The sequence below is a fragment of the Danio rerio genome, chromosome 5 (genome assembly GCF_049306965.1).
Source record: "Danio rerio strain Tuebingen ecotype United States chromosome 5, GRCz12tu, whole genome shotgun sequence".
NCBI lineage: Eukaryota > Metazoa > Chordata > Actinopteri > Cypriniformes > Danionidae > Danio > Danio rerio.
Window position 1 is genome coordinate 44,230,949 of NC_133180.1, and position 24,079 is coordinate 44,255,027.

The 24,079-nt window shown below is 34.5% G+C and overlaps 1 long non-coding RNA gene across 5 annotated transcripts; it reads left to right on the forward strand.

Moving 5' to 3' along the window:
* Positions 1–15,863: 15,863 nt before the first annotated feature.
* LOC141385590 (uncharacterized) lies at positions 15,864–23,727 on the forward strand. 5 transcript variants are annotated; one of them, XR_012406296.1, is made up of 14 exons: positions 15,864–15,941; positions 16,222–16,347; positions 17,552–17,585; positions 17,748–17,777; positions 17,869–17,938; positions 18,263–18,292; positions 18,389–18,458; positions 18,544–18,571; positions 18,782–18,811; positions 18,919–18,988; positions 19,344–19,388; positions 20,362–20,495; positions 20,574–20,705; positions 23,188–23,727. It is a non-coding gene; the product is annotated as an uncharacterized lncRNA (long non-coding RNA). The 5 variants fall into 5 exon arrangements; XR_012406298.1 differs by having other exon boundaries at positions 16,222–16,314; XR_012406300.1 differs by having other exon boundaries at positions 20,365–20,495; positions 23,188–23,463.
* Positions 23,728–24,079: the final 352 nt, after the last annotated feature.

Consider the following 24,079-nt stretch of genomic DNA (forward strand, 5'->3'; position numbering starts at 1 on the left):
TTATGCACTAAACATTCAAGCTCCAGCATGCTCATTATGACACACAGGCATCAAGAATCAGGACATGAACCTCAACCGTGGTTGCTAAAAAAAAAAAAAAGCTGCATAGTTCATGCTGCAATGCATGCTGGGTGCCAGCATAGTACAAAGCTCCCAGCATGAATAAATTATGCAGCTTTATGTTCTTACAATCTCTTTCTTTTCCTTTATTTTGTGTTGTTTTTGGGAGGTGATAGTTCAGTAGTGTTTTTTTTAATTGATTTTTATTAGTCACCATCATTGAGATTCAAAGACTAATTATTGATGTCTGTGTGTTTTTGAGTTCTGCCATAGATCAAACATTCTCATTGTAAATATTGTTTTTATTTTATTGGAGCTTCAGTGGTTTCATTTATGTTTATTATTTATTTCTCACACATAACTAATATGACATTGAATTAGAAAACAAGCAGGAAAGGATGGTTATGTTATCATTAATAATCTCTTCAGACTGACTTTTTAATTTTCTTTCAGCTTTCCATGCTATATGTACAAGTAATGTAATTAACACTATTTATAGCAGCCAAAATAAAAGACGTTAACAGCAAGAAGTTGAAGAACCTGACTAAAGCAGACTCTGTCCTCCATCATGGTGACTTCAAATGAACAACAGAAATTTCATTAAGAGCTTTTGTTCACATGACAGAAATAAAGTCAAAGGTCAGAAATAGGTGAAGCTCCATGATGAGTTGTTTAATTTGATGAGTTTTTTTTAAAGATGTTGAAAAATAAAATTTTTTATTGTGTAATTTGTTTTATTTTTATTGATTATTATTTTATTTAGAGTTTTTTTTTCTCAGTTGATTTCATCTTTGGTTTTGGCTTGTGTTGGCTTCAGTGATTCTGCTTGTTAACAGTTGTTCATCAATAATTCTCAATCCTCCTTTAATTAGACACTTAATTGTCTCATTAACTTCATCACTGTCTGAGTGTTCAGCCCTCTGTAGTGAGGACACTAGTGAGGATTTTGCTCTGGAATTTAAGGCTTACGTGTGTTCGAATGAAAAATACAGACAATGGGATTTGTTTTTAACAGAAATATTCTGGAAACTGAATTTACGAATCTAAAATGTTGAAAACAGCAGATTACTGGCAACCACTGCTGCCAGTATTTTGACATACATTTAACAAATATTTTACACAATAAGAGTTTGCTAATTAACACTCTGGGTGTTAAAAATTTTAACACTTTCAAAAATGTTATTTTAACACTTATAGTGGTTCCCATATAAACACTGAGGGAGTGTTAATTTTAACTCTAAGGTAGTTAAATCTACCAAATCTAAAATTTGCAGTGTGAGATCGATAAAAAATACAGACTGTTGAATGTGCTTTTAACAGAAATATTCTGTAAACTGAATTTATGAATGTTAAAAACAGCAGATTACTGGCAACCACAGCTGCTGGTATTTTTCCGTAAAATCTAAAAATGAAAAAAAAGAAAGAAAAACAGCAAAACGGTTTTTGTGTCACCATTGTGGAGGATTATAGCGTCTCTGTTCAAGTCCAAGATGAACTGAGAAAATTTGATGTTATGCTGCATTTTCTTTTGTTTAAAGGTAACTGTGTAGTTACTAATGCAGTCAAAATCTGTTTGCTACTAGCAATCACACATGAAAACATTATTGCATCTAAAGACTTTACATTTTTGTGCGCTAAGCTATGATTTTGTAAAATAAACAATGAGTTATTTCATGAAATATGGTTATTTTTTGTAAATTTATACAGTTATATAAAACTTCCATGCTTTTCATAGAAAGATTCTGGCAACCACAGCTGCTGGTATTTTTTCGGAAATTTAACAGATATTTTACACAATAAGAGTTTGGTAATTAACACTCTCTTGGTGTTGACAATGTTAACACTTTCAAAAGTGTTATTTTTAACACTTATAGGGGTTCCCATATAAACTCTGAGGGAGTGTTAATTTTAACTCCAAGGTAGTTAAATCTACTATCTAAAATTTGCAGTGCATAAACTCACATGATACACTCTATACATATACACACGATACACTCTATACATGTACACACATGATACACTCTCTATACATACACACATACTCATAATACACTCTATACATATACTCATACATGACACGCTCTATACATATATGCTCATGATACACTCTATACATATACTCACAGGATAAACTCTAAACTTATACATGTTACTCGCACACACTCCATACATATACACACATGATACACTCTATACACATACACACACGATATGCTCTATACATATATGGTCATGATACACTCTATAAAAGTACTCACATGACATACTCTACACATATACACATGATACCTTCACACACACACCATACATATACACACATGATACCTTCAATACATATAGACACTTAATATACATATGCACACAATACACTCCATAAATATACACACAAGATAGACTCTTTACAAATGCACACACAATACTCCCTATACATATACACACATGATACACTCTACATATATACACACATGATACACTTTACATATATACACACATGGTACACTTTACATATGCACACATGACACACCCTATACATATACACACATGATACACTCTATATACACACACTCTATATACACTTTACGTATGCACACATGACAAACTCTATACACATGCATACATGATACACTCTATACACATATACATAAACTCACATAATACCCTCTATACATTAACACCCACACTCTATACATATGCACACACCATACAGTCCATTGCATTCCATACATATGCAACCATGATACATTCAATACACTACAAATACTCACATGATACACACTATACATACGCACACATGATACCCTCTATACATTAACACCCACACTCTATACATATGCACACGATACACTCCGTACATATGCTGACCCCTACATATGCAGACATGATACCCTTCAAACATATACCAATGATACATTCACACATACTCCTGACATATACACACATGATACCTTCAATACATAAAGACACATGAAACATTTTATACATATGCACACGTGCAATACACTCCATACATATACACACATACTGAGATACTCATGATACACTCAATACATATGCACACAACACATTTTATACAAATAGACACAAACTGAGATACACTCTATACATATACTCACATGATACATTCTATACATATGCACACAAATTATACACTGGGATAGAACATGGGTCTCTGGTGTGAGAGGTGAAGCACTTAACCACTGAGCTACTGGAAGTTGATAAAACCTAAGGCACATGATACACTCTATACCAATTCACACACATGATACACTCCATAAATATACACACGGTACACTCTATACAAATTCACACACATGGTACACTCCATACATATACACACATGATACACTCAGTAGATGTACACACATGATACATGATACATATATATATATATACGCACATGATTCACTGTAGATATGCACACATGATACAATTTATACATATACACACATGATACACTACATATGCACATGATACACTCTATACATATACACATGTGATACACTCCATACATGATACATTGTATACATATGCACACATTCCATACTTGATACACTCTATACATTTTATAATTTTTCCTGAATGTTTTATTGAGACATCATTCAGTTGACTTGTTGTCTTCAAAAAACTGTCACGGAACTTTCTCACAGCTGCTGTGGTCATCGGGGGGCAGGGAATGGCGCAAATTAAACAAAAATGCACAGATTGCAACAAGTCTATAAGTCTCTGGCGAGTTTATACCATTTGGAATAAAGTTAAAAAGGACATGAATACACATGCATTAAGAAAGTTTAGTCAGCAAAACAAGTGAGTATACAGAGGGCGTACACAATTATTTATCCTCAGAAGTTATAACACCCAAACAGCTCATGGGAAAAAGTAGGCATACAGAATATATGTGTATATAGCCATGACTACACCACTGATGGCAACTAATTCTTATTAGATTATAAAACTGTTAGGTTGGGGTTAGGTTTGGGATTAGAGGTTAGGCTTAGTGGAAGTTGACATGTTCTTGCAGAGTTTTTTATAGTCAGTTAAATGTCTGTTGAAGGAGCAGTATCAACAGATACTAAGCAGACAGTCTACTAATACTCAAATGGACCATCAAAATAAAGTGTTACCAACATTAAATTTAGACATTTTTACATTTTTAAACTGGTTATATTCACACACTGTTGCCATACAACTGTTTTGTACATTGTAAATAAATAAATAAATTGAACATTATAGTCTACATTGTAAATAAATGATGTCAGCACTGATATACAGTCAGTTTTTAACTTGGATGCAGTGATTTCTATTACAGACACCACAGTCACAAGATCCTGAGGCCGTGACATCGGCATGCCCTGCAAATAGAGCACCTACACAGGGAATTCTCCTCCTGACCGGGTTTATATAGGAGACTGGCTTGATGGACTGTGTGGCCTCCAGATGGACACTCAGGCCTGGACATCATGAACAGAGACAGAGGCGAACAAATGTGGAAATCTAAATGGAGCAGAAAGACAAATACAGCAGTGTTCATTAGTCTTTCTAGACAGCTAATGAAGATGAACATTTAATGAAACTGGTCAAATAAAGTGCAAGGACCACAATTTAGACTGTGACAATAAGAAGAGTGGGAGGTGGGTATTAATGGTAGATTAATATTGTCATGTATTTCATATATTCTCATGGGGTGTTGTTGGCAGTACTAGCATAGATTCTTCCAGTGGATAACATATATATATACATCAGAAAGATGTTCTTTTTTTTTAAACACAAAGGCTCTTTGTGCTATTTATGTTTGTACTGTCTATATATACATACAGTTCATAACAAATTTATTTAAGCACTTTCGTATAAAGACCTAGTTAGCTCAAATTAACATTGCAAAGGCTAAAGTTTTTGATGGAAAACATTTTGTCTCTGTCAAGTTGAATAACCAGAATATCATTTGTAAGTATTAGGGCTGCCATTAATGATACTTATTTTGATTAATTAATTTATTAATAAAATCATAATTTTATTTCATATCATTCAATTTAACTTAATTAAATAAAATTACATAAAACAAAGATTAAGAACGTCTTAGTCTGAATGGCAATACTGTATATCTATACTCATATAGGACTTTGCCAGGTCAAACGGGACATCTGTTATAGGAAATTTACTAATGATTTTTATCATTGTACAGATTTTATTTTCTTTTTACAGTGATTATAATTACTAAATTATTTATTTGTTTGTTCCTTTTATACTAATAGTTCTAATAACTACTTTACTTTTATTTTAAAATAATTAATCTAATCAATGTTTGTTTTAATTATAAATTATACATTTTTTAATTTCCTAAATAATTTTTTTAAATACTTTTATTTTTATACCTTCACTCAAACATTTATGTGTTCTCCAGTGTGAAAAGCTGACTTAGTTTACACTACGCGACACTAGGGAGTCTCACAATATATGATCTGACAACCACTCTTCCACCCATTAGTTCTGTCAAGTCCTAAAACTACAAACAATGAAACAGGTCTCAGGTCTCAGAACGACACTATTGCCTGCTTGTGTACTGATGACCATCAATCAACTGATGTGTCAGCGGATCAACCGCTCATATATCTGCAAGGTTCAACTGATAAATGTGTCTTTAACGTGCTGTTGTGTTCGTGAAAACACAGGGTGATGACCAGTGCTTGATTTGTGAATTGCGAGGTCCCGGAACAGATCGGGGTAACGGATCTGGCATGTTATCCAAGGATGGAGATGTTGCGCACAAAAGTAGAGTGGTGGAGGGGTGTCGCAGACAAAGGACGAAAGTGAAGAGCAGGGGCTTGTTGTGAACGAAGGTGAAGAAGGTTGGAGAGTCACGGTAGAAAATGAAAGTGAACAGCGGACGGGGGAGGAGGGCGGTTGAGGAGGTGGATCGGTAAAATGAGGTGCCGGATCCGATGTGTTCAAGCACAAATTAAGCCCTGGTTATGACCATTCTGGCCAATAACACACATTTCTGTTGAGCTCCTGAACACAACGGCCATTCAGCCCATGACTGTCAGCAGCTCGTCACTATATCTGACATGGGGTTGAGTCGACAGATTGGTTTGCAATATTTAGCATGCTAGATATTATATTTTTGTCTGTGAAGTGTTGGTGATAAGTCAGTGAGCCTCTTTGATGCATCATTCGATAGTTCACACATAAACACTGCTTAGCACCAAGCATCCTCAGATTTTTTCCTTGATCTGTTGGCAATCTCATTTATTTGCAAAAAAAAAAAAAAAAAACTCTAGTTTGAACTAGGCATTACAGTTTTTATATTTAAAAGTGCAGTAAGTAAGATTGACACCCAGTGGTTGAACTAGGTATTGCAACACTTTTTCACCCACCCCTTCTCTGACGACTTGAAATGCAGGATGCCAGATTAAGGACACCAACAGGAGTGAGCGAGCCTCTCTATCGAACCTACATTATGTCTTAACTAAACCTGATAAAGCGTAGGTCTCAAACTGGATTCTTGGAGGGCCGCAGCTCTGCACAGTTTTGCTTCATCCCTAATCAAACCCAGCTGATCCAATTAATCAAGGTATTCAAGACTGTTTTGAACACCTCGATTAGTTGGATCAGCTGTGTTTGATTAGGGTTGAAGCAAAACTGTGCAGAGCTGCGTCCCTCCAGGAATTGAGTTTGAGACCTATGTGATAAAGGAATATCTTCTATATTAAAATGAGTTTTTGTCCTAGTTATCACATGAAATTTCAAATTTTGAAACGGTTTCTATTTCTTGTGGCTGAACAACAAAATAAACTTCTATCACCTCAGGTATCAATTTTTTACTTTATTCAGTGTTTAATGCACTTCTGAAAGACCTATTTCAGACTCTCTGTTGTGCTGCATCTGATGAGGACAGACAATCTGCTTTTTTTTTCTTTCTGCTAAATAAAAAACACCTCTCATGGATTTTATTAACTCTGAATTTGTGTCTCAGTTTGGAGGCTGCTGCAGTCTTCCGGAGGTACACCATACATTGAGGCAGCCTTCACAACTGAAATGAAATATGCTGTTTTCTACCAAGGCAGATACAATTAATTGATTAAGTATTAAAAGCCATCTTAATTAAGTGGATTTTAGTCTTGATTTGAATAATGTGAGGGAGTCAATGTTTCTGATGGTAGGCGGTAGTGAGTTCTACCAGAAAGACTTTAGGAGGCAGATAAACGTTTGAACATTTATTGTGAATTGTTTTCATAAATGTGAGTTTGTTACGGTCCTTTCATAAAGTTCTTTGGCGTAAGCCCCGTCTATAGTGCAGAACTCTGGATGAGCTGGCATATCCTGCCTGAAGATGAAACCAGGGCGAAGCAAACCCCCTGAGTGGAGACGAGGCCGACCTGGTGGGGGTGGTGATGGGGAGGATGGAGAGAAACTTCCGTAACGTCACCTGAATACAGCAAAACAGATTGTTTAGATGAGCTTACATACATGGCTTGCTTGGTAGTTATGGGCTGACTGTGCTGTGGAGTGGGCGGAAACTGTACCGGAACTGTTTATACAGGTTGTTCTGAGATAAGCGGGTTTGGAGTTGTGTTGCTACAGTTTTTTCGAGGATTTTCTAAATATATGGAAAATCAAAAATAGGTTGAAAATTATTAAAATGAGATGGGTCTGAACCTGGTTTTTTGAGTATTGGAGTAATTGCTGCAGTTTTGAAGGAAGCACGGACAGTTACAGTGGAAAGAGAAGAGTGAACATTGGCTGAAATGAGAGGAATGAGAGTAGGGAGACAGTCTTTAACCAAAAAAGAATCTAAATGAGAGGCGGATTTATACTTCTGCATCAAGCGCACACATATGCTACGGTGCGGCCTAGGCATGGACGCATAGCCCTCGCCGTGACCATCGGCGTCGCTGATGCGCACCACTCATAAATTTAGCTACACGTCGCAATGACGCGCTGCGCAAGCTCTGTAATTGGTTGGCTTGGTAGTGCTGATGAGTTTGGGCGGGACCGAGAGCTGCGTGAGCCCAAAGGAGTTTACAAGCGTGGAGTCCGGTGAAAGAAGCGTTCAGAAAAAACAAAACACCAGACAATAAATTCAATACAGAGGTAACATAAACACCTCACTGCCAATTAGCATTTTGGAAGTGTTTAATGCAGAGCAACAGAAACAGCGCACAGAAGTATGAAAGCTACCTGCATTGCATGCGTTGTGGGTCACGTCGATCACTTGAGGCAGAAGTATAAACCAGGTTTAAAATTTGGAAAATGAGATTTGAAATTTCTCAAGTTGTATGGAGTTGAAAAGAGGAGCATAAAATTTTGAATTGTGGAAGTTTAGATGTAAAGCTCAGAAAAGATTGTAAACCAAGATGCTGGTAAATATTAAAAATCTGCTTGCTTCTTAAATAGTTTTAGAACATAAAATAGTATTTTGGGCTGAAACAGTGGCTCAGTGGTTAGCACTGTCGCCTCACAGCAAGAAGGTTGCTGGTTCGAGTTCTGGCTGGGTCAGTTGGCATTTTTGCAAGTTTGCATGTCTTCCCATGTTTGCATGGGTTCATTGAAGATGCTCTGGTTTCCCCCACAGTCCAAGGATGTGGTAGAGGAGAACTATATGGGTATAGATGTTTCCTAGTACTGCAGACCTGTAGCTGTAAATGGTTCAAAAGACCCACCTCCCACTGACAAAGTCCAGAATTTGATCTCTGTATGAGCCCATTTATTCCCACTTTTGACTGCTGTGCCATCATAAATTGTGAACATCATAGAAAAAGGCTTTAAGACAAATAAAAATTTTAATGACTCAATTAGCCAAATTCTGACTGAGGAAAGTTGACTGAGCAGTTTTTATTTTTAAACAGCTTTTACCAGAATGCTTTTTTTTTAATGACAAATGATTATACATTTGTACTTAAAAATAAGTATAATTTTTTTTGCTTCTGCAGAAAGTGTATGTAAAGTTTCAGCCCAAAACACCCATCAGATTTTTCATTATACGTTTTACCAGAATCTGTTTTATACACGACAAAACATTTCCACCAGGGGGTTGTTTTGTCGTACTGCGCCTTTAAGTCGAGTCTTCCCCATCTACCTTTTTTATGTGTCTTTCTGCATGCCTTAATCTCCTCCCTCGGCTGCGTCAGACAACAGACAGATTTAAAGAAAGAAGGTCTCACATAACGTTTTTGAAAAATACTACAGTAAGAACTTTGTCAATGAGTATTTGTTGTGTAGTTGCATTGATTAGTCACACACAATATCGTTAGCGACTTTAGCTTCCCACTCTTTTCCCACAATTTTTACACGCATATGTAACAGGATGCAGCTAAATCTCCGCTGCTGTATGGATATCTGTTATGTTAATGTATAAAATAAATCTGAATTAACGTTTAGTTGTCATTACACACGTGCACTGTTTTAAAACATTTTAAACATGTGAAACTTACTCTTGATCACATTTGATGACGATTGATGATCCTAGCGAACTGAACAGAGCTTTTATTCCCAGTTGCTTTGAACACGTCTGGTCTTGTTGACATGATTGTACGTGTGACTACCGGGACATGTTAATGCAACAGCTGTCAATCAATTCGGTGGGCGGGGGGATCGCATTCCTACGTCAAGTTGCGGTCAGTCTAAAAACGACTCCAATTGGTCCACCGTTTTTGTCATTAAATTGAAAATAAAAAGGACTGGGTGTGTTTATTTCACCCCAATATGACGGTCTATACACTATATATACACAAATGTCTGTCCAAACAGCTTTGTAGTAGATTTTTCACCATAGGTGCCCTATAAAATGTCACTGAAATGCACAATTGAATAGAAAATAAGTTGAATAACTGCAAAAAAGATCGACTTTTTCAGAAAAAAGAACCACCTCTTTTAATAGGCTGGCTACAGCCTGTACTGTGCTGCAGCTAGAAAATGGAAAATGAATGACTATATGAAAATGATGGTATTTTTATGCTTTAGAAGGGTCAAAAACTTACACACAGTAACTTTAAAAGTCTCTCATCTAGGAAGATAAATTATGAAAGTGCAATAAAGAACAGCATGCATTTGTAAATTGTGAAAATTTGAAAAACACTTTCTCAGGGGACAGAATTTTATGAGCCATTGAGCTGGCACAAACTCTGATCCTCACACTGGAAATTAAGCCTTTCGCCAATCACAGAGGTCATGAAATACACGTGCAGTGTTGATAATCTTGAGTGGGCATGATATGAAGATGTACCCGTCCCTGTTTCCATAGCGACCCCAAAGTGGCGCTCGGAGGTGTGACGTTGCCAGCAGTGTGACATGTGCCAAAGTCGACCGCTTATCTGTCGTTCGCTAAGTTTCTATTCATAGCTCTCAACGGTGAGCCACGCTGAGGATGGGCATGTGGCGGGTACAGTTGGGTAACGTGGCCCAGCCCAGATCGCGTCTCATACTGGGTTTACAGAGGCTGGCAGAGCGCAGGTGTGTGGATGATCTGCCTGCAAAACCTCAATCCTCAGTTTTGCTCAGACTGAGTAACACCTGATATCCAACTGAGATGTGCGATGGGCTTTAGTGACACAGTTATCCCCAGATAACTGCAAACTCTTAGCTTCAGGAATAGGAATATGCTTTTTATCTTTTTTTGTTTCTTAATTTTTACTGTAATTTGTGTTTGTTGAAGAAAACTTTTCATTAAATAATACTTATTGATTTAGAAATAAATGTAAATGTTTTTATATATCTTAAACACATTATTTGAATTATTTGTTTATCTGCTCTACTGAAATGAACTAACTCACATGAATACACGTGTAATTATATAGCTTTCAGATTTTTAGCTTTCATATAATTGCTTATTTTTTTATATTTGTGTAGTATTTTTATTTATTATAAAATATGTCATTTGTTTCAGAGCGACACGGTGACGCAGTGGCTAGCACTGCTGCCTCGCAGCAAGAAGGTTGCTGGTTTGAGTACTTGAGTCACTATTATGAGTACTTCTTTAACATGCTAATTATTTATTAGCTCACAAATTCATTACTGCAAAAACATCCATGCATTCGCAGCTCGCAGTGTTGTGGACTGTGAGTCTACGATAGGACCAAGAAGTGATGCCCTGCAGCTAGGAGAGCTGATTAACCCACAACTGGACAGTTATTTTTTTTTTTTCAGAGGAGGGGTTGGGCCTAGGGACAGAATCTATGTAAATAACAGCTTTTGTGGGTGATTGTTCGAGCTCAATTGGCACCTCTGTAATGGGCTTTTGTAAAGTGGATCAGTGAGGAGAATGGCACGGCTCTATGCCACAGAAAACAAGCTATTGTGGGCTCTGTCTGTTCAGTGCCAGGGACACAGAGAGTTGCTGAGAGAAATTGATCTGGCCGGGCTTAACCCCTAGTCTTTCATGTGTCTGTGGCATTGGCCAGGATTGGCTTTGTTAGAATCAGCCTACGCAAGGTCTTTCCGACCCAATGATCAGCACTTTCCCCCCGGGAGATGGGAGAGAGGCAGTGGACTGCACTGGAGCCACCTTTATTCTCCATTGTGCCCATGGGCACATCAATAGTGTCGGGTAGAAGAAGAAAAAAACTGCTGGGAAAGACACTTTGGAATAAAAACCCTGGGGAATCAGCAACCACTTGTTGTTGTGGCTGACCATTAAAAGTTCAAATCATGCTTGTGTTTGGATTAATTGTTTAGTTTCACTATTGCCATCACCTACAAAAAAAAAAAAAAAAAAAACTTTGCATGCCTTTTATTAATGGGATAGTATATGCTAATATGACAATTAGCTGGTTCTCAAATTATATTAAGTGGCCTTAATCACATTTAAATTATTAATCTGCTACATTACACTTATTGTACTTTGATTAGATTGTAACTATATTTATATTTACACTGTTGACCATACCTTACACGCTTACATACCCTCATTAAAAAAAAAACTTTGAATCAACTTTTTAAAAAATGACAGAAAATTGTTACAGCTATTCTTTTTCTCAAAGTAAATTTTAACCTTGGTTCAAACTATAAGATACTTTAATCAAAACAAAAATACATGTTTTGCTCAAAAAAAAAAAAAAAATAAAACATTTACACAAAATAAAACAATTGTTTAATACAGAGACATTAAATATATATATATATATATATATATATATATATATATATATATATATATATATATATATATATATATATATATATATTTTTTTTTTTTTTTTTTTTAGAAAAACTACTTTACTTTACTTTAGAAAACTCTCTGTTTTAACCTTAGATCAAAGTATAATCTTTGGACCAACCTAAAAAATACTGTATTTAGATGTTTGTTACAGCTAAACATATAAACTGACATTACAGTTTTGACTTAGTTAAAATGAATTTTAATCTTAAACAAAATATTTATTCTTATAAATATTTATTTATTTTTAAAAACATTACTTAAGTTTACCTGGGGGGTTAGGTTTAAAAATAAATAAATAAATAAAGCAGGTTATAATCAGAAGCCAATGGTTACCAGCACTTTAATAATAATAATAATAATAATAATAATAATAATAATAATAATAATAATAATGATAATGATGATGGCGATGTTGTGGCGCAGTAGGTAGTGCTGCTGCCTCACAGCAAAAAGTCTCTGGTTTGAGCCTTGGCTGGGTCAATTGGCGTTTCTGTGTGGAGTTTGCATGTTCTCTCCTCTGTCGTGTGGGTTTCCTCCGGGTGCTCTGGTTTCCCCCACAGTCTAAAGCAGAGGTCGGTAACCCAAAATGTTGAAAGAGCCATATTGGACCAAAAAAACAAAAAACAAATATGTCTGGTGCCACAAAAAATTTAAAGCCTTATATAAGCCTTATAATGAAGGAAACACATGCTGTATGTATCTATATTAGCTATATTAGCCTACTATAAAAATGACTAAATTGGCTACAAATACATAATGAGCCTTCATGATTAAATAGCCACTGAAATAAGGTGGTTGATATTTATTTTGTTGTCATTAAAACACTTCAGCACAGCCTCTTGTCTTTTAGTGTTATTAATTTTATAATTTCTTCTTGCGGCCCATCAGAGTTCACATACCTGCAAAAAAACGCGTTGAATATCGGTCACATCACAGGCAATTGAATATGCTGGCACTGAATTAATGTCCTTGGTTTGCTGATCGGTGATGTTACCTACCATTTTAATAGCCCTTTCCTTCACTGTCTTAGTGGAGAAAGGTATATCTTTATTTTTTGTATTATCTTGGTTTTGTTTTTAAAGTTTGCAAATAGGTGTTCTAATATGTCATACCATATTTGAACGGTTTTCCATGCTTTATTATCTTCCGGTTTGTTTGCAACAGCACCTGCCTGGCATCCCGCCCTGCTGATAGAAACGTGTGTCGCAGGCTATGACGCAAATCTTCGTTGACAGAAATGTTGAAATTAAATATTAATTCTACACACTTTGACAGCATTTGAAAACATTAAAAACGTTTGTCCTCCTATAGAAATCAAATTAAAACAAAAAAATATATTAACCCTCCCCCCAGTGGCGCCCCCAGAAAATTTTCTTAGGGGTGGCCAGAAGAGGCCGCACCAAATCTTGGGGTGGCACACAAAAAAAATAATGAATTCAGTGTAATGATATATTTTTGTTTCTGGTAAATTAAATAATGTAGTTTTTATTAATTTAATTAATTCGACTTGAAATATTGCAATTTATTCTTTGAAATAATTCAGCAAGTACATGTGCAAACCAAATAAAAATCTATGTTTATTTTAAAAACACTTTTCATATACTGTATAAATAACTTCTTTTTTTACGTGCCTTTATTGTACATCATACGAGATATGCCATGTCTAAAATTAATGAAGATTGAGTTTATTATTCCCAGAGATGGGTTGCAGCTGGAAGGGCATCCACTGTGTCAAAATGTGCTAGATAAGTTGGCGGTTCATTCTGCTGTGGTGACCCTGGATTAATAAAGGGACTAAGCCGAAAAGAAAATGAATGAAAGAATAATGAGTTTATTAATAACCCAAACAAATGAACAAACTGAACAAAAGGGATTACTACACACTCACTATACCTAATAATATTATTTATCCAAATTGCTTTTTGAACCATTTTATTATGCAGCTTCTTCTATTGATATACTGTAGCTTAAGGTAAATATTAAATAGCCATTGCTGTCTATTGAAGGTGTGTGCGTGCTGTCAAGGACGATCGGGGAGGGTAGTAGTGGTGGTTCTAGTTTAAATGACACCCTGGGCGATGCTTAGTGAAAGTGAAAGTAACATCATCATCATCATCATCATCATATTATATAAACTTTAAACGACTTTCAAAACTCGCTGCGTGCCGACACCTCTGCACAAAAGGCTGTTACTCCGGTTTCACGGCGCATGAGCGGTGCCTATTATGTCGGCGTGCATGCAAACAACCAACCGGGATTCACACAGGAGTGCGTGAGGCGCGCGGGAATGGTTTTCCGCGCGCATGCGTCAGTTTGCTTTCACCAGCATTGAACCAGAGGGGGAGAGCTACGTCAGTAACACCAACAATAATTTAGTGACTGCATTTTATTTATTTATTTATTTATTTATTTATTTATTTATTTATTTATTTATTTATTTATTTATTTATTTATTTATTTATCTATCTATCTATCTATCTATCTATCTATCTAAATATTGGGAATTTATGAGTTCATTTAAATCAATAATGTCAACCGCAAAATTATATTGGGGTGGCCACAGGGGTGGCCAGAGTTTACCGTGGGGTGGCCGTGGCCACCCCTGGCCACCCCTTGGAGGCGCCCCTGCCTCCCCCATCTTTTTGCATTTTCAAACATTTTTGAAAAAGCTCCAGGGAGCCACAAGGGCAGCGCTAAAGAGCCGCATGCGGCTCTAGAGCCGCGGGTTGCTGACCCCTGGTCTAAAGACATGTGGTACAGGTGAATTGGGTAGGCTAAATTGTCCGTAGTGGAGGGGCATCTGCTGCGTAAAACATACGCTGGATAAGTTGGCGGTTATTCCGTTGTGCCGACCCCAGAATAATAAAAGGACTAAGCCGAAAAGAAAATGAATGAATAATGAATAATAAATGAATGAATAATAATAATACCTATGGATTATGATGAAACATAGAGAATACACAGCAAATTCATTGGTGTTAAATTTCAAGTGTTGTGGTAATTCAGAGTAAAGTGTTAAAATTCTAGAGTTAGATAAAGGTAAAATAACCCTCTCGGCGTTAGAAGCTGATTTGCCTCCTTGTCATACAGAGTAACATGTATCTACCTTTGTAGAAAACCTTTGTATTTGAGAAACTAATTAGAGTGTTTGAAATCTCACCACACCCTCATTCACCTGGCCCTTAAATTGGTCAATTAGTTTAGTCCACTAGACAGAGTGAATGACCACAAATAAGTGAATTCAGACACCTGCTGTTGAACACCTGCTGTTAACAAGCACAATCACTGAAGGAATAAGAAATTGAAGGAAGAAATAAAACTACAGACACAGCCTCACACCAAACCAGCTGAATTAAAACAGAGGATTAAACAACTCCATTAAATAATAGTATAAGCAGCTTCACTGATACAGTTTGACTTCATTTCTGTAAGAATATTTTTTTTATAAGAAATATTTCATTTGACCTCACCATCATAGAGATCAGAGGCTGCTTATTTGAGCTCTTGAAGCTTTGCGCTTATATCATAATGTTTCTGTTATACACTGTAAAAAAAATCTGTAAAATAACAGTTAAATGACTGTATATTTTAACAGATTTTTTCCGTATACACGTATTACGGGTGTTTTTCCGTTTATATACATTTTCGAATTGCATTGTGGGAAGGGGATCGCAGCTCAGACAGCGTTTGATGGACACCGGGACATATTTCTTCCTCTGTTTTTTCCCTGGTAAGTACGATTAATAAAACATATAACAATATTTTAGTTAAAAGACTGCTTTATTACCTTTTTATCGTTATTTAAAATGATTTTTGTCTTTTATGAAGCGCCCATGGAAAGTACAGCAGTGAATTACGTTTAATATTGTTAATAAGATCAGACTTTATTTCATTAAGATCAAACTGAGCTATGAGTGGTTAAATGTAATTTAAACAAGCATTTACCTAATGATTTTTTACCTTTTTATACGTTTTTCTCATCAGTAAATATGATATCTGTTCATTTACAGTTGTTTGTCCGTATTTTTCTAAACTGCCGTGCGCGGGAAGTGGCGTGACGTCCAATCACCCACTCACTCCCTCTGCACCTGACTGGATTAACGGTAAACGTCAGTTTGTCTGTAAGAGTGTAAAAGGTATGTTAATTATTTTATAGAAATATAAATGTTTTCTTTGTACAGTGCATTGAACAAGGGATAGCATTCAAAGTTTGTGTCACTGTGTAGTTTGGTTGATATACGTTACCTTTAATGAACACTAACGTTAACGTGTTTCAAACGCTCGTAACACCTGACCGTCTGTGTTTGTTTGCATATTAATGACTAATTTCATATTTTTACTGACGTTATCAAATGTTAGCTTTAGTTTGACCGACGTATTAAGGCTGTGTGACCGAGTTTCAGTGGAACAGCTTTGCTGGTTTTTAAGTAAGTTATAAGTTAGACTCGCGTGAATTGGAGGCATTTGTAACTCGGTATGAGGGGAAATACACACTCGTAAAGTTTTTATTAGTGGTGGGCCGTTATCAGCATTAACGTGCTGCGTTAACGCGAGACTTATCGCGCGGTAAAAAAAAATATATCGCCGTTAATCTATTCTCAACGTTGGGTTGGGAGCTGGGTGACTTTCATACTTTGATATTTTAGCGCGGATGTATACCTGACCGGTGAGCCGTCTGACAAACAAGTGCCCTTATGAATCAAATCAGCAGGATGCCTGACTTTAACTGCAGTTCGGCAGTTTCACTTTAACTCATGAACATTTCATTCATCCCGCGTGACAAACTGGGGTAATAGACGCAAATAAGAAGCAAGAACTGATGAGAGTGTTATGGAATTTAACAACGCTCGCCAAATGGAACGAAAAAAAAACTTCCGCATTTCGCGACGCGTGTTTGTGTGTACAGAGATAACAGAGTGATACAGTACGTGTGTGACATTTAAAAGTATTTATAGTGTTTACACTGTCATGCGTTTTCGGCCTCAAATACAACGTGTACCTTAAAGCACACAATTAAATGTTTGTTGTAGTCGAGTTGAACTGTCATTGATATTTATTTATTCACTTTTAAGAACCTCAAGGGCAGCTAATATGAAGATATAAAGATGAGTTGTTCTTCCACAGTCTTAAAATTCTTCAAACTAATTGTCAGTTCGATTCATTATAGCAAACAATACTTTCTTTACTATTAGGAGATCAGGAGTTTTATTTTAATGAAACCTTGATAATAGAGTGAACTACACATGGTGTTATCGCAAATGAAATCTTTTTATGTAGATTTTAAGTGAGTTTTATTTGCACAAATAAGGTTCACTGATATTTTGCTTTGTTGACTTTCAGGTTCTTTCATTTTGGTTATAAGTACATGTTACAGGTAAATTCTTAGATTCAATCCAAACTGAATTTGAATTAATACGGACAAATGAAATAAAATACACCTGGGATTTTAAATGTTTTCATTTTTTTATTATTCACAACGTTTGTGAAGTCTAAATGTAGACTGTCTCAAACTGAATAAGTGTTATTTTTGTTGTAGGTGTGTTGGTGTAAAAATTGATGCTGACTGGTTAGTACTGCATTTTTAACCATAACAATAATGATTTATATTTAGCATTGCATCTATTGTCATTTTACCAAGAATGTGTTTGCTCTTTCAGAACTCAGGCAGTTGTGCTGGACCCTCTGTACCTTATACAGGAGATGACTGTAAACTTTCAAGTTTAAGAGGTAAAATGTTCAGGGTTTTTCTGTTTGATTTTGAGTGTTTTGTAGATATAAGGTTCACTGATATATGATATAAGATTTGCTTTATGTTTATGTTGTCATTTTAGTTATAAGTACAAGGTACAGGTACATTTTCACAGCAATCTAAATTAAAATCTTAAATCTTACATTCAATCCAAACTGAATTTGAATTAATATGGACAAATGAAATAAAATACACCTGGGATTTTAAATGTTTTCATTTTTTTGTTATTTACAAAGTTTAAAGTTTAAAAGTAGACTACGTGCTGCATGTTTCAAACTGAATGAGTGTTATTTTTGTTGTAGGTGTGTTGGTGTAAAAAGTGATGCTGACTGGTTAGTACTGCATTTTTTAACCAAAAAAATAAACAATGATTTATATTTAGCATTGCATCTATTATAATTTTACCAAGAATGTGTTTGCTCTTTCAGAACTCAGGCAGTTGTGCTGGACCCTCTGTACCTTATACAGGAGATGACGGTAAACTTTGAAGTTTAAGAGGTAAAATGTTCAGGGTTTTTTCTGTTTGGTTTTAAGTGTTTTGTACATATAAGGTTCACTGATATTTTGCTTTGTTGATTTCCAGGTTCTGTAATTTTGGTTATAAGTACAAGGTACAGGTACATTTTCACAGCAATCTAAATAAAAATCTTAAATCTTACATTCAATCCAAACTGAATTTGAATTAATATGGACAAATGAAATAAAATACAGCTGGGGTTTTAAATGTTTTCATTTTTTTTATTATCCACAAAGTTTGTAAAGTATAAAAGTAGACTATGTGCTGCATGTTTCAAACTGAATGAGTGTTATTTTTGTTGTAGGTGTGTTGGTGTAAAAATTGATGCTGACTGGTCAGTACTGCATTTTTATAAATAATACAAAAAATTAAAATAAAAAATGATTTATATTTAGCATTGCATCTATTGTCATTTTACCAAGAATGTCTTTGCTCTTTCAGAACTCAGGCAGTTGTGCTGGACCATCTGTACCTAATACAGGGGATGACAGTAAACTTCCAAGTTTAAGAGGTAAAATGGTCAGGGTTTTTGTTTGATATTGATGCTTTTATTTTTATTATTTGGCAAACCAATTACTTGTACCTATATTTTTACTAAGTGTTTACATGAACACATTTTGCTTCAGTAAGTTTTGAATTTTGTTAACATGTATTCAAACTAAAAAGTACTGGGTTGATGTGGGTGTTTTATCTGGGTTTTTTAACCTGCTACTGTAATCTGTTAAATGAACCAAGCAGTTATTTATTATTATTATTTATTTTTGCATCATTTGAAATGTTACAAGTTCTTTATTTTGGTAATGTCTGTTTAAAGTGATAAGGAAATAACTGGTCCACTGCTAAATCTCTTTTCTTTTCTCTCTTAGCCACCTGATGATGAGAGAGACAATTTCAATGTGGGCATCTTGATGGTGAGCCAGGCCTTCATGCTGATTTTGTGACCGTTTAATCTATTTAGCGTCATTGTAATAACTTTATTTCAGGATGCAAAACTGGCTAAAAATCTACTTTAAATTTCAACATTAATTGTATGATAGTGTGGTTGATTTAACATTTTATTTAATGTTGGGTTCATTGTAAAAAAATAAGATTTAATTTTGGTTGAATAAATGCTGATTTTGGGACAGTTTTGTCTATTTATTATCATAGAATTACCATTATTTCAGGGTGGAAAACTGCCTAAAAATCAGTGGTGACTTTTTAACGTTGTTTCAATGATAGTTTGATTGATGTTTTAACATTTATTCAATGTTAATTTAACGTAGGTTTGCTCTCTGGGTAAGAACTAACTTAAAAAATGCGAAAAACTTATGTATGTGCCACTTGAATTTTGTATCACGTTATTGGCATGTTATGGAATTTAACTATGGCAAATAAGTGAGAGGAGATGGAAAGCTATGATGTCTACACGTTTTCCTGAAACATTTTCAAGGTCAATTCTTTCTTGTATAAAGATAGTGGAAAAGAAAGAAATGTAAAACAAAATGGTTTATAATTTTTTTACATTTTTTTTCTTTCCTTTATTGTTTTTTTTTGCCTTATTTTTGTTCTTGCACTATAATTATTTCTTGTAATATTTGATTAAGTAAATATATATTTTTTAATTTCTTTTAAATTATGTAGCAGACATGTATTTGAATAATTTTACATAATAATTATAATATTTATAATATTATTAATAATATTAATAATTTACCATATAGGTGTGCATATGTGTACCCATATATGTACATGTAATATAGGAAAACAGCCAATTTTATATTTGTCACATATTTCAAAAACCTAAATCAAAACCTATATTAAACCATATGTTTATATAGGTTCTTTCCATGTGGACGTGTACCAGACCCAACACACAACTCACTTTTCTTTTCTTTTTTTCAGAAGAAGAGTCCACAGTCACAATAACAAGATCATTGAGCTGTCCCCTAATTGTGGTGAGCTACATGTTTAGTCTCTTATGTGCTAAACATTATGTAGCCTAAGGAAGCAGCCCTGACTCTGGAGTTTATATGAAGGTCTGTTTTTACATTTTTAAGTTTATTTCATTTTTATAAGACAAGTAAGTTGATACATGTTTGTTGTATTTACAACAGGAGCATGCTGAGTAACTATCCAGAATGTAGGTCCATAGCAGAAAAAAGTGCACCAAGCAGAAACATACCATCTAAACTCCTTCGATTCCTGTCAGACCAGAAAGACTTTCAGAATCCTTGGAAGATTTAAAGGTAATTAAGCAAACCGGTAATACTTTATAATAACTAAACACTATTGATTAATTTATTAAGCATTAGCAAAAAGTTCTGTTAAGCTTTAACTCTACATTAACAGACCTTAGTATACAGTTTATAACTACAGCTGCAAATGCTGTAATCTTGACTTATAAGCACATCTATAATGTGCTTAATGATTTTGTTTTTATATTTTGTTAATGATTAATTTTTCATTACTAAATTTAGTATAGCATTATTTACAAACCAGTAATTTAAGAATAGTTGGTGTATTTTTTTTCTAATCATTCAGAATGTGTAAGTAAATGGTTAATAAACTATTTAAACTAACATTTATATATCTTATTATTCAGGCATATAGTAATAGTTGGGCAGCACAGTGGCTCAGTGGCTAGCACTGTTGCCTCACAGCAAGAAGACCTCCGGGTGCTCCGGTTTCCCCCACAGTCCAAAGACATAAGCTATAGGGAAATTGATTAACTTAATTGGCTGTTATGTATGAGTGTGTTTGTAAATGTGTGTATGGGTGTTTCCAAGGGCGTACTCATGCTATGCACAGTTGCCTTGAAACTGGAAGCGTGCTTGTCTCCCCCGACGACCCGCACTCACATTGCATTCGAGCCTGAGCATGCTTACATCATCAATAACGCACTGTTCAGTTTAACAAGTGCTCTCACTCAGCACAGTGGAGATTTCTTTATATTGTTATATCGTTTTAGTTGTTCAATATGCAGTGACACGCAGTCAAATATTTCACCGAACAGATCAGCCACTTTTGACGCTCATAAACAATCAAAGTCAACGTGCTGCAGGTACTAGGAGGTTTGCTAAAGGTGCAGCTGTTGTGCAGTGAGGGGTTTGTGTCTTTAATCTATGACAGTTTGCAAGGGACTTTGATTTGGATAAATTAACCACTATTACTGTTCAATGAACGCAAACCCCTTACTGCACCACAGCTGCGCCTTTAGCAAACCTCCTATTCCTGCAGCACAAGGAGTTTATGATTGTTTATTAACATCAAAAGTGGCTGATCTGTTCGGCGAAATTCTTGACAGCGTGTTACTGCATCCCAAACGACTAAAACAATATAACTAAAGAATTCTCCTCCGTGCTGAGAGCACCTCCTAAACTAAACAGCGCATCATCGATGATGTAAGAGTGCTCAGGCTCGAATGCAATGTGAGTGCGGGACGTCAGGGGAGACGGGAGGGAGGACAAGAGTGCTTCGGCCTGGTTCAAGGCAACTATACATAGTGTGAGCACACACTAAGCTGAAGGAAAATACATGAATGAATAGTAATTGTTATACTTGTATATAAAGTATAAAAAATAAGTATATAAAGTATATACAATACTTATTTTAATAAGTGCTTTTGTTAACTTCATCCAGTTTTGTAGCCTAAAGTGAGGATTGTTTATGCTTTGTAAATCGCCTTATAAATCACAATTAAAGATTCAGTTATATTCTAAAAATGAAATTCATTTTATTGTATTAAATGAAAAATAAATCTTATTTAAAATAAAATTACTGTACAGTTTAAACATAGCTAAATAACACTGAAATGTTGCATCGTAATATATCATTAAATTATTTTATTGTTGTTTTATCCAGTTTTATGTTATATTTTGGCACTCCTGCTATTCAGCAAGGTTTAACTGTCGTTTATAAGGATTTATAAATCATAAATAATCCTCACTTTAGATTAGGCCACAACTGGAAGAAATTTTGTAAATAATGCAATATTAAATATAATATTATATATATATATATATATATATATATATATATATATATATATATATATATATATATATATATATATATATATATATATATATATATATATATATATATATTATTATTATTATTATTATTATTTTTTTTTTTTTATCTATAAATAGTAATGTAAAATCAATCATTTAAGTTTGATAACACAATTATTAAACTGTAGCTGTAGCAAATTTTGCAGCTGTATTTATAACCAACTGCTAACATCTATTAATGTAGAGTTAATGCTTAACAGATAATGAATTCACTATTTGCTAATGCTTCATAAATGAATCATAGCCCGTAGTTATTATAGTGTTACCAGCATAGTTTGTTTATATTACTGTTTCTCTCTTGCATTATTGTTCCGAATATTGTCAAAAGTACCTACACTTTATTTTGAAAAATCTTAAAGTGATTTCTCACCCAAAACTGAATAATTGATCATTCATAATTTACCTACTCTCTTGACATTTTAAACCTGTATGACTTTGTTTCCTCTGCAAAACACAAAATATCATATTTTAAAGAATGTTGCTCCTATTTCTCCTATTTTGTTCTGTTGAAGTATGTCAGTCAGACAGGCTTGAAATGACAAGAGTGAGACATGAAGATGATGATAAAACTTTCATTTGTGTAAACTATTGACATGCAAGGAATTACCCCAGTTGTAAGTGAAATGTCATTAGTAATGTTTTTTTTTTTTTACAGCCATTGAAGTATCAGTATTGGAGCGGAAGAAGACCCAGTTGTATCGTCTGTTTCCTGCCATCTTGCAGTTAACCTGGTTTCTTAATGTAAAGTACTTGTAATTTGCCCACTTGTCCTCAATTATCTTAAAGCTAACATTTAAAACTAATTTGCTTTGAGATTATTTGCCAAGACTTCTCACTGTGTGATTCACATGTCAATATGTATTATTGTGTGTATAACTTGCTATTTGGAATTCAAATGATTTGTATTCATTAAAGAATCTGTTTTAATTGCAAAGTTGTTTTTGTACTAATCATTGTAAGTTCACAGTTAACAAACTATTTACTGCTTCTCTACACATACAGTATGGAATACATGTTTTGTTTTACTATGGTAAAGCATTAGTAGTGTATTTCCCATATGTATAGGTTTATCCTTACCAACTGCTATTTCTATGCTGCTTGAAGAGCATTAAATTAGTAAAATAATATTTTTTTTACAGTAGGTATCCCATTAAAACAAAGAATCTGTTCATTTTTTCACTGTATATATACTATTAAAAAACAAAAAAGTCCTCTTTTTACAGTAAGTATACAATTAAAACACAGAATCTGTCTGTTTTTTTACAGTAGGTATACTATTAAAACACAGAATCTGTCTGTTTTTTTACAGTAGGTATACTATTAAAACACAAAATAGTTCCGCTTTTTTACTGTTGGTATACCCTTAAAAACACAGAAAATAACCGTTTTTTTATATAGAAAACCCTTAAATTACTATAAAATGGTTCGTTATTTTACAGTAGTTTAACCGTCAAAAAACGGATATTTTTTAGTTTTTTTAATGTGGACACACTGTCAATTAACAGAAGTTTTCCGTTTTTAATTTACGGTAAAATATTTGTGTAATG